The 12,305-nt window shown below is 38.9% G+C and overlaps 1 long non-coding RNA gene across 1 annotated transcript in view; it reads left to right on the forward strand.

Moving 5' to 3' along the window:
• Nucleotides 1-12,305, forward strand: part of LOC136691111 (uncharacterized) — a 53,877-nt gene that overhangs the window by 29,957 nt on the left and 11,615 nt on the right. Inside the window, exon 3 of the long non-coding RNA XR_010801835.1 lies at nt 8,915-8,981. This is a non-coding gene — a long non-coding RNA (uncharacterized lncRNA). The remainder of the gene's footprint in view (nt 1-8,914; nt 8,982-12,305) is intronic.

Genomic DNA, 12,305 nt, shown 5'->3' on the forward strand with positions numbered 1-12,305 from the left:
TTAGAGGCCTTGTCATATTTTTAAAACACAGTTTTTATTTAAGGAAATTTTCTGTGTCTTGTTTGAAAAGGTTTAATAGGAAATTCTCTGTGAGAGAGAGAGGAAGGCTATGTTGGATTATAGCCCAGCTGTGTATTGAAATGATTAGTGCTTTGTTTTATGATGCTGGCCTGGTAGAAGGTTGTGAGTGCTTGCTGGGGGTTTGTCTGCTCCGAGTGAAGCTCAAGTGAACCACTGCAACACCTACTGCAGCTGTAATGATCAATAAAGCTGCTGTTCATGCTCGATTACAGATTTCCATATAATAATATGCTCTTAGAAAATAATTAGTACATTGTGGTACTTTTAATACTATGAGCTTTTGCAAAAAAATTTTGCATTTTTACCTGAATTGGTGAATTTAGAGTGTAGTTTAGAGCTCCACCAATATGGGAGTTTTAGGCCAATGTTAATAGTTTTTATGTGTTTAAACTTTCCAAAGGTCCGTGGAGATGATGGTTCAGAGAGTTGAAGGAGCGAGACATGTTGGTGCATATTTTTTATTGTGTTTTAGTCTACTCATTCTCAAACAAGTGATTTTCCATTTCAGCTTTTCATTTCATTGTACAGTTTTAAAATTGACATTGTAATATTACATGTGACTATAGTCTACATTTGTAGATTTGCTTATGAGATTTTGATGAGCACTAATCACAAAGTAACTGTCTGAGTGATGTCTTTGTTGTCATGGGAATTGTTTAACAAGTTCTGTGATTGGACCGCAAATTGGAATTTGTGCAACTGATGTATTACTGATTTATCAAGTACCACAGTATAAATTGGAATAAATTCAATATAAAATTTCTTGCACCCCATTGTATAAACTCTGCTTTTCTGGAATACAAAGCAAATATTGGTTTGAATTATCAGTCAAATCTGATATCTAAAATATATTGACATATTTATTTGGGGTAGAGAGCTATGTTTTCATTGATGGTTTTCAGTTTGCAGCACAATGTGTTGGGCCAGATGTTATGCAGGTGTTAGAAGTGGTGTGAATATTCCCTTTCACAGTAAATAAGAAAGAAACGTCCTCTCCTGTTCCTTTCCCTGGCCATCATGGTTTCATGTAAAATGCAGTTTAGTTTGAAACATGTGTCTTTGTTTAATTACGGCTATACGGCCATCATAAATAGACCCAGTGTTTTGGAAGGAGATTCTTTATGGGAGCTAAGAAAACCAAACTCTGGCTTTGAAGTGTTAAAGACACTGTGGTACCAACAGTAAAAGTGCTGTGCTGAAGGCAGTGAAATGATACTTTTCTTTGTTTGATGTCCAGCTTTATTGTGCTGGTAGAGGTATTAATTGGTTATTTTAAAAAGATTATATAGGCCAACTTATGAGTTTTATATACTGGGGATGCACATTGGCCGCACATGTATGGATGCCTTATGTATAGTGACAAGGTGTAACCCATTTTCTTAAGCAAACACAGGCAAACTGACCTTGATTGGCCTGTTCCCTGAGCCATGGGGAGTCGGCTGTAAAAGACATAAATACTGTGGTCATGAGGGCACTTAGGCTTTCTGTAGCAAACACAGGTCTCAGAAGATTCCTCAGGTATGATGATCGCCTTCGCTGAGAAAGTTTGTTACGGCTTACAGTTAAAATGAAAACAGCTGTGACATGTGACGAAGGGTTTTAATGAATTTTAAGGTGGAAAATATTTTGCACAGCCGCAGTGTCATCTTTTCAAAACACTAATAGGTCTGTCATAATAAGTGCATTATTCCCTGAATACAGTTATTTGACCTACCCATTTGAGCTGAGCACATTTATAGACACACATTATAGGATAAGTGTCAGATTTTTAATTTAGTTAAATCCTTAGTCTTTGGGGGAAAAATAAATGTTTTTAGTGACTTTCTTAATTTTTTTAAATTACTTTTACATTTTCAAAAGATTTAGTTTTTTCTACTTTTACAGTATTCTTCCTGCTTCGTTCTTCTGATTTGTGTTTTTTTTTTTATTTTTTTTTTTATTTTTTTAATCTGATACACTGAAGTCACTTGTGATATGATTTAGCCAATTTAGAGGAACCAGTGGTAAGGTTTGTCATTGTACAGAGCCTTTGGTAGACTACGTTTAGAATGTGCATTGTCCTTTCAGAGCGGAATATTCTGATGAATCAGTGAATGGAGAATTCACACTTTTGAACCAATAGAAAGGTACTTTTAGCTCTTGCCAATGTTCAAAAGCCAAAGCAGTGTTAAACCTGGTTTTAACAAGGTCTCTGTCATAATCTCTTTCGGCTTGCAGTTATATACTACATTTCATTAGTCTGACAATTGATTAATGCATTAATAGAGTGGAATTTATAGTTAATTTTTCGGGAGCTGAGGCTTAGTCTTGTGATGTGGTTTTAATATTTTATATTTTTGTTTTTAATAATGTGACATATTTCATTGTCACAAATTAATAGCCTTTGGTTGGTAATGGTCAGTTGGATTTATTTGGCAATGTGGCTGGGTCATAGATGTTCTTGGACTGTTTTGGGGCCTAATCAGTGCTCTAATGTAATATTTTAAGCTGTTATTTGAATTCCTTTGTTGTTTATGTGTTTACAAAAACTGCCCTCCAAGTCATAGCTCTGTCACCCAGATGACTTACTTGCCAGTAGACTAAAAATCATAGACAAAACATGTATCACATTACAATCTTTGGCATTAGTCCATTTTTGGCACAGTACACATCAAATCAAAACTCTACTGACATTGTTATAATGGTGCATGGATGTTGGTTTATGGAACCATTTTCGTGCCTAAGGGTGAGTGAAGCTACACAAATGGATAACTCTAAATGATTTGAGCTGGAAACATTAAACCCATAGTCCTTCACAGCAGCTGCGAGAGAGAGAGAGAAAAAGAGAAAGTGAGAGAGCATTAGGCTCATTCAAGTCTGGGTCTCCAGGCTAGAAGGCGTTCTTTGGTGTTTCCGAGTTGAGCTGAGATGTTTGCAGGCTGGATGCCGAGCACTATTTCCAGCGTTTTGCTTCACCCAGGCCATGTCGTTTTTATCTGCACATCGGCCACCAGTCTTCCCTCACACATCCACTCGTTCATCAAATTCCATCGTCTCCCGCACCAATTCAAAGGATGTCCTCCAGCAGTGGTTAGTGCATGGGCCCACACTGATTCAGCTAGCATACGCACTCTCACTCAGGCCCCTGGGAGAAAGAAAACACACACATAAACTCTGTATCTAACCGGCATTCACTTAGCCACATTTGCATTGTTTTGCTTGTGTTTCTGTCTATTTTTCAGCTTATAATGGACTTTCCCTTTAAAACGTTTAGGCTGGTTTCCCTAAACAAGGTTTAAGCCTAGCCCTTGACTACATCTCATACTGAATTTTGATTTTCAAAGACTACGTTTAATCCCTCTCTGGGAAACCAGCCCTTAGTCTTTTACCACAGGATTAAATACACTCCTGATACTAATTTGAGGTTTATTTCATACATTCCCGTCTCACTGATGTGCCAGCACCCACAGTGCCAGAAAAGTGCCATTCAATTTATCAGCAGTTCTTAAAGGAATTGTCTGGCAAATAAATGTACACAATTGACCGCTTACACTGAACATAGTCAAACAGTCCACACACATTTGGTGACTGAAGTTGGTGTTGAGTGGTGTTGCATTAGAGCTGTCATGCTAATATGGCTAACACGTCATGGAAGCTTTTGAAACAGTCAGCACTGTATGAAGTGCATGCCTTAAGCATCCCTTTAGGCAGCCAATTGTTAAGGAATTTCAAATGGGCTAAAATATTTTGGTTTTTTTTATGCTGTGTGACATACTGTTATCTGTTAAAATGGACAAACGTATGTGCAAGGCTTTGGGTGGATACCAGGACCAGGGTGAGACTTATATTTAAACATTGCCTTTTTCTTGAAAAATCAGTGATAGAACTGTCAGCAAAACAATTTCCTATTTAACTTTTTAATTGCTAAGAGCTAAGTTAGCAAAGAAGGGTGGTGGTGGTGGGTGTAAAGTTTAGAAAAAGTTAACAAACAGTGATATCCTCTATAATGTAATTCCCAAGCTGGTGATAAAATCAACACAAGAGAAAACTCTGGATGGTCAATAAGTTGAATATTTAGTTAATTCTACTGCATCCTGCTCAAGAGAGTTTTTCTTGTTTCCTCACAGTGCCACACAGCTGTCCATTTTTATTTGACTCCATATTGGTAAGTAATGGAGAAAAAAAAGCTAGAATTTCTGTATATCACTGTCTGTTGTGGCAGCCAGCCCCACCACCATGTTAACACCCACCAAATTTATAAGGGTTAATCTCAGCTAACTCTACAGGAGTCATTAACAATTAGCAAAACAAGGTTTCAGCATCTTTTTAAACCCTACTTCAAATATATGCTTGGGTTGCTGCAACAGTTTATACTTTTAATTTTATATAAACCTTAAATCAGTTATTCATTTTCTGTAATCATTCATGTTCACTTGCTGGGCACAAGTCAGGCGCAAACCCTGAACAGGGCACTAGTCCAGCACAGGGCATCACACACTCATCAGGTCACTCACTCACTCACTCACACACACCTATGGACACTGCTGAATAACCAGTATGCCTGCCAGTATGTGTTTGTGGACTGTGGAAGGAAAACCAAACAGCCAGAAGAAACCCATGCAGACATGGGGAGATCACACCAAACCTTTCACAGACCATGACCTAAGGCCAGGATTGAACCCAAAAACCTAGAACCCTGGAGCTGTGACAGCGACACTACCTGTTGTACCACCGTACAGCTCTAAAAATAACAACAATAGATTATATTAAAATGCCATATTAATGGATCTGCTTGTACCATATAAACGGCAAAAGTGTAGAACTATATCTAAGCCACTTTTAAGGCAGTAGACTTTTTTTTAAACTTCTAAATATGCAGTTTTGTTGAACAGTGTTGATTTTTTAAGGGTTTAATCAGTGGCCAGAGGGGGGACAGTCTAATATTTTAATTGCTTAGCACTTTAGTGCTGGTTCATTAACACAGTAGCATGCAGTAAATATAAAGTCCTCACGTGTGGCTAAGTAGATAGGAATAAGCTAGCTCATCCACAGCACAACTTTCCGATTAGCATCAGACCGCTGTCTCCGGAGATGAAGCCCCGCATCCCTCATTCCTCACCTCTCTGCCCTGTGTGACACCTCACGGGGGTTTCAGCTCCTGTCAGCCCCTCTCTCCAACCTCCGCCCCCACCCTAACCCTCAGATAAGAACCATCCATCACCCTCCACATCCCACATTAAAATTTAACTCTGGTTACTGAGTGAGGCCATTCAAACTTTTATCTCAACCCTTCTTTATCTTCTTTTCATTAAGCTCCTCGTGTGCTAATGGCCCGAGAGCTCGGCGGCTAAGGATGATGTTTTGAATAATGAAGGCTCATTATTCCTGCACAGAATGCTTGTTAATTCAAATGATGATATTAAAACTATAGTAGCCTTTAGCAGTGGGGTGATTTCTAGCATACTTTATCACGTATCAATATATACTCTGTTTGTCAAAACTGCCCAGGGCGGGAGATGACATTCTAGCAGGAGTGGAGTGCTTCACAGAGCTCCGAATACTCCAAGGTGACAACTCTTAGAGCCCAAGCCTTCAGGAAAGAAGGGGGAGGGGTGGATCCCAACCTGAAGCACCATCATTCTACATATTCAACCCCCACACACTCACCCCCATTCGACTTTGCCATCCATCTCTACTTCCTCTGTCTTTTGATGCCTTGCTCCATCACATATAAGCGCACAAATGTCTGTCACAGCCCACCCTCTGTCTGTTATGGATATGGAGGTGTATTGGTGAACTTGTGAATTTTAACATATCTGTGTGCTGTGTGTATATATATAAAATGCCTTCAGTATTCAGTTGGCTACTGGCCAATTAAATGTACAAAAACATTTGAAGCATTTCTATTGGTTCATTCATCATGAATTTTTCAAACAGTGTGAAGAACACAGCCGCTGTGTTCAGATGTTGTAGTAAAGTAAGAAATTCACAAAAAAATGCATGTTTTTAATTGGACAGCGATGATATATTTTATTTGTTTAGTGACCAAAAATGTGTTAATATTATTCCGTACTCTTTTGATGTAAAAAATCTCTCTTGTTTCTTGGTGTTTTGCTGTCTCTCTTACAGAAGTACGTTTTCATATTCATCTGGAAGGGCATATTTTCAAAAATCTCTGTTTGATTCTGATATGGAGCAGCATGCTGGTGCAACAGGTAGTGTAACTGTCGCACAGCTCCATGGTCTTGGGGTTGTGGGTTCAATCCTTGCCTCGGGTGACTTTCTGTCCAGAGTTTGGCGTGTTCCCTCTATGTATATGTAGTTTTCTCCAGTTACTCCAGCTTCTCCTGTTTCTTCCCACATACCCATTGGTAGAGCAAAATTGTTCATATGTGTGAATGACTGTGTGAGTGTGTGCTACCCAATGATAGACTGGCATCCCATGCCTTCCACATAATGACTTAGAATGGCCCTGAAGAGGATGAAGTGGTTACAGAAAATGCAGTCTAATGACAGCCTGCTTCATAAGAATTGAGGTTTCTTTGGTCTGCTTGTTGAAAGCTATATAAAAAGAACAGGATTGCTTTGTACAGTCCTGGTTTAGTACAGGGTATTGGTTCAAAGTAAGTTTCACTTTAAATCCAGTGTTATACTTACTTGCAGATTGGACTGTAGAGGTCAGTTGTGAATGCACTTATTTCTCCATGCAGATCTAGCCCACTGACAGCACTAAGAGAAATCCCTGAATAATTGATTGGGCCTGCTGAGAGATCCTGAGGGACTGCTTCAGTCCACTGTAGGTGATGTAGTCGCGGTCGCCTCAGGACTTTGTGGCTGGGTTGACTAAATGCATACCCCAGGGTTTGAGCCGAATATGTATCTCAACATGCTGCTGTTTGTTCTGGTTAATCTGTTGTTATGAGAAGAGATGTTTTGTTTGGAGGAATGCCCACACCGTGTTGACAGCCAACCACACTGTCCCGAACACGCTTCTGACATGTACAGTGAATTGCTGCCCTAAGGCCTGGTCACACTTCAGATTTCTGAGTCAAACAGCACTTCAGGTCCCATGGCAAAACACAGTTTGTAGTCTGTACGCAACTGTTTTGATTCACTTGATTTCAACATTTCCGAGTGTGGTTGTTTATCTAATCAAAGTGTAACTGAAACCATAAAGGCCTAGTTTGAATGTAGAACGCTTCCAAACATGAAGTAGATTTAAATAAATAAATCACATATTTAACAATATATCTGAAAGTGAAACAAGCAAAGTATAGACAGATATTTCTAATGTTATCATTATTATTTAAGGGAAAAAAACTAGACAGAGAGCACCAGTTAGTATTACATCATTTGTTTGAAATCCTGAAATTTGCCGTGCACTGAACATATTAGAAAGGATTAAGTAAATACTGTGTATTGTATCTGATTTGAAGGCATGATGTTCTGCTGTGACCATAACGTTGAATTTGAAGTAAAAACTTGGTCAGATGAAAACTCTCCTTATGTGAGAAGGTCTCTGTGTGTCTGCTGGATTTGTCCGGCTCTCTGCAGCCCATCCAGCATCTGCCCAAAAGCCTTTTAGAGAAATAGAGTGAATAATCTGGGGGTGGCAGCTCAAACCTCGCCTAAGGCCACTCTCTCTCTCTCACACACACACACACACACGCACAGCACTGGTTTAGCCTGGCACTAAGTGCACCAGTGCACACACATACACACACATACAAAACAAAAAGTAGAACAGTCAAAGTGGGAGCTGCCATCTTGACAGACACAACCACCCGTGTGTGTGTGTGAAAGGCAGAGGGACCAAGAGTACTGCATGCATGTACAGGTTTTAATTGTTTTTCAGAACACATCTGTGAGCAGCATTTCTTCAGGAGATGGCTCTCGTCGGGTTTCCGTTCAAAGGTTTCACAAATGTTATACGTAACGACAACAGTTAGGCAGAAAGTCATTCATTTAGCTATGGGAAGAGATTTTAGATGACGTAAGCTAGCATACACACACGTTGTTGTTTTCAAATCAGTATTGGAATCATGTTGCTTTTGTAGATTAACCCATGCCATCAGTCCAAACATACAGTCACGAACAGTACTGTACCGCTTTGGAACATGATCACTTAACTTATGGTTAACAAGATATCACAGTTATTCCTAAAAAAACCCCTTTCCTTCACTCTTTTTCACATTTTACCTTTCGTTTCTTAGCATGATTGTTTCTTAGCAATTGACTGGGTAAGATGGGCTTCACTCTCCCCTTATCATCCAGCAAGATGCTAGGTTCATTTGGTTAGATGACGTAGCAGTCAGTCTTTTCCTCCAAACCTGTTTATCTGTACAATGACCTTATTTAGAGATCCGTTCCAAAAGAGGCAATGAAAATATGTGCTAGCCTTCAATGTCACAGCCTGGTGGCTTTGTATGATAGTGACATCCTTCCTTTCATCAGTCCATCTATCCATCCATATTGCATTTGTTCACTTCTAATAGGTTTTAAGCAGTACATCAACACATCGATTACAAACAAATCTAACTTTATATACACCAACCAGCCTAAGCTTTAGAATCAGCTTATTGTTTCTATACTCTCAACATGTTTCTCCTATTATTGTTAAATCTTATCCCAGCTAGCATTAGCCTGGTCTGGCACTGTTCTCTCTGTTTGTTTTTTTATTCAGGAGCTCCGCATCTTTTAAGGTGGAATGGTGTGTTGGAGGGGAATAAAAAATGAATGTGGCTGAAGTTTAACTTATGTGATCCAAAACAGCAAGTTATTCACCTATGGAGCAGGAACACAGCAATAACTTCATCTCGGTTCATGCTTTTCAAATTTTTTTACTCATTTACAGACTCTGGGGCTTCGTAAACACATTCGACTGGTTTCAAGCACGAAAACAGACTGGAGAGCAGCAAATGGTGAGGAAACATCTTCTGAATTTTATAAAAAGTGTCCTTAACTGCAAATCATGGTATTAGCTCTTATTTTATAATATATGGTCAATCTGTATTAGTACATAGTTAATATTTGACAATATGCCCTAGCCTAACGTATGTCTGCAATTAACAATAAAAATATTAGAATGTTCAACTCATTATAGAACATACTAACTTTTATTTCCAGGAGCACGGTAAACTGAATTAAATGCATACGTTTTACTCCACATAAACATTTCCAAAGCAATGCAATTGCTAAATTTAGACAAAAGTCTAAAATATTTGTGCAATAAGATTTGTTTATCCATTACATTTAAGGCGAATATATGTTAAGAGTAATGTTAGGGTTAGATTTAGGGTAGTAGTAGTTATGGTTAAGGTCAAGGTAAGTCTCCATGAAATGAATACAAGTCTATGTAAGGCTCTTTGAAATCATGGAAACGTGTGTGTGTGTGTGTGTGTTCGTGTATGTTAGTACCTCTGCGTTTGCGGTCTCTCTGATGCCAGTCTGTTTGGCTGTAACAGAGGGCCCACACTGATGTGTTTTGCAATTAGATCCTTCTGTGCGGCCTGCCTTTCCCCAGTATTTCACTCGGCTTTCACATCATGCAGCCAACTTTCAGCACGCCTGGGAATAAGACTTATGATCAGTGGTAATATATATAAATATTCAGGCCTGACCTCTAAACAAACAGTTTACTTCTTAGCGTATCATTCAGAAGTTTTGTGATATTGAGGTAGACGATCACTGTATGTTTACAAGCTTTATTTCTGTGGTGTAATCATGTCTTGTTATGTGACCAAAACCAGATTAGTTTCATCCCTTGGGAGTGTTTATGGGAGTTAATGGTATGCCTTGAAATAAATAAATAAACATATAATCATATTACATTGTCACATCAAAACCTTGTACTGTTATTAGAAGTGCTTCAAAATTATTGCTTTCATCATTTGATATTTCAACTTTCTCCTATGAGGTATAATATTGAAAATGCAAGTTTATGTCGACAGTGACAATTATTTTTAATTTATTTAAATTATTTTAAATCATTTTTTGTGGCAAAAATAGACACGCGCGCGCACACACACACATACACACCATTTAATTTTCAGTACTCAGACATAATTTTTAACACTAAAATATACAAACACAATTTCCAAAATGTTGGGACACTGGGCAAAATATAAATAAATACAATTACAATGTTGAACAAATATTATATATATATAACAATACTACAATGACAATATTTTAAATGTTAAAGCCTAGAATATGTATTTCTTTATTTATAAATATTTACTCATTTTAAATATTATATCAGCATCACATTCCAAAAAGTTGGAACCACCCTTTTTTTTTTTTTTTTTTTTTTTTTTTGTTTGTTTGTTTTTTACAGTTTGTACCACTGTGTTGCATCAACTTTTCTTTTACCAACAAATTTTTGGCAACTGAGTAGACAAACTGCTGTAGGTTTAAAAGTGACTTTTTTCCCCCCCATTCTTGCTTGTTATAGGATTTCAGCTGCTCAGCAGCTCAGGGTCTCCATTATATGGCTTTTCATTTAATAATACACAATCAGCTTTCATTGGGTGACAGGTCTGGACTTGTTTAGCTCTTGTACACAAATAAGACCAGACCTTCCCCAAAAAAAGAAGTGGTCTAGGGGGCAGCATGTTGTTCCAAAACCTGTATATATTGTTCAGCATTAACGGTGCCTTCACAGATGTGCAAGTCACCCATGCAATGTGCAGTTATGCACCCCCATACCATTACAGTTGCTGGCTTTAGAACTGTCCTCTCCTCTTTAACCCAGAGTATGCAGGGTCCATGATTTCCAAGCTGAAGTGACACAAATCTGATATTTTTAGAGCTGTGTGAAAATGTCAAATTCAATTTTGTCAAATCAGATTTAAGTCACTTTCATATGTGGTCATTGATAGGATACGTATTCTATTCATGAGCATGCAGTATAATGGCCAGATCGTGTGTCTTTTTGCCCGTACACATGTGCCTAGATCTGGCACCTCAGCCAGCACTGGCAGCACAGCAAAACTATGGAGCAGAGGCTCATTTGGTGTCCCAAATAGGGCCATACTTGCTACATAGTGCACTTCACAGATTATAAAAGCTACAACCCATAGACAGGGCACTATGTTACAGCCGTAATGTTTCTAAAAAAGCACAATTTGACTTGACAAACACACACAAAGCTACAAACTTGCCCCTCCAAAACAAGAAAAAAAATCAAATATCTTTGTGTTAAAGAGCATGAGGTGGGTGCTCTACCTGATAATGGGTTTTGTGGGCCCCCTGCAGGCATGAACCATTGGCAGATTCTGAATGGCATTGAAAGATCAATGGCAGAACGAAGGAGAGAGAGAGGGAGGGAGAGAAAGAGAGAGAGAGAGAGATGTACAAAGAAGCACAAATCCTGTGGCTTCTAGTGTTTAGGAAGGGTAAACTGTGAGGCTTAGACAGTAATCTGTTGTTAAAACACAGGACCCCTGTAAGGTTTCCATCAGTCGATGGATTAAGACTGAGGGAATTGTCATTTAGATCAGCTTTCACTTTTTGGTGGCAGTCGGCGTGTGAGCTAATAGCATTTAGCTAACAATGCGTGCACTCGCATCAGCACCATCTCTGGCGCTCAGATCCACAAGTTGGAGCACCATGTCTGCCATGTTCTCTGACACAATGGCGCTTGTCGCCTCCTTGTTGTCAAGCTAATTCCTCCTATCTCCGTGTTCCACGCGCCTGCCGTGGCTGTCGCTACACACGTATCTGCCCTCACGTATCAGCTCACATCATTGTCTTGCTTCGCTAGCTTCAATAATCCTGTGTAACGCCTGTGTGGTTTTGTTTCACCGGCTCTACCAACATGGGCGATGTGACCAGACTCCTGCTTTAAACAGTATACAGACAGGCTGTGGTGTTTTATTTTGGCATTCTTTTCTAAGCAATAGCTCAGTCTTCAGAGCTGTTAAGCCGACTTGGGCAAACCCCACCTTTCTCACACTTTTTTAAAACTTGGGTTTCTTTCTTTTTTGGCAAGAGGAGAAACAAAGCATGTGTCACCTACAAAAGAAATGGAGTATTATAAAACATGTTGTAAATCCACTTACCATCACAGCATGGCAGATGCAGCTGGGGAGATGTAATGGAATTGTGGCAGCAGACGGATCCCTTTGAGACAATAATTAAAGCCTCCGTAAGATTCCTGAAGTGTTGTGCTTAGCTCCAGTTCTAGATATCATGTAAATATCATGCAGATAACAAGTAAATCCACCACTTTTACTCTTAATAAT

Source organism: Hoplias malabaricus, chromosome 1, assembly GCF_029633855.1.
Source record: "Hoplias malabaricus isolate fHopMal1 chromosome 1, fHopMal1.hap1, whole genome shotgun sequence".
Taxonomy (NCBI): Eukaryota; Metazoa; Chordata; class Actinopteri; order Characiformes; family Erythrinidae; genus Hoplias; species Hoplias malabaricus.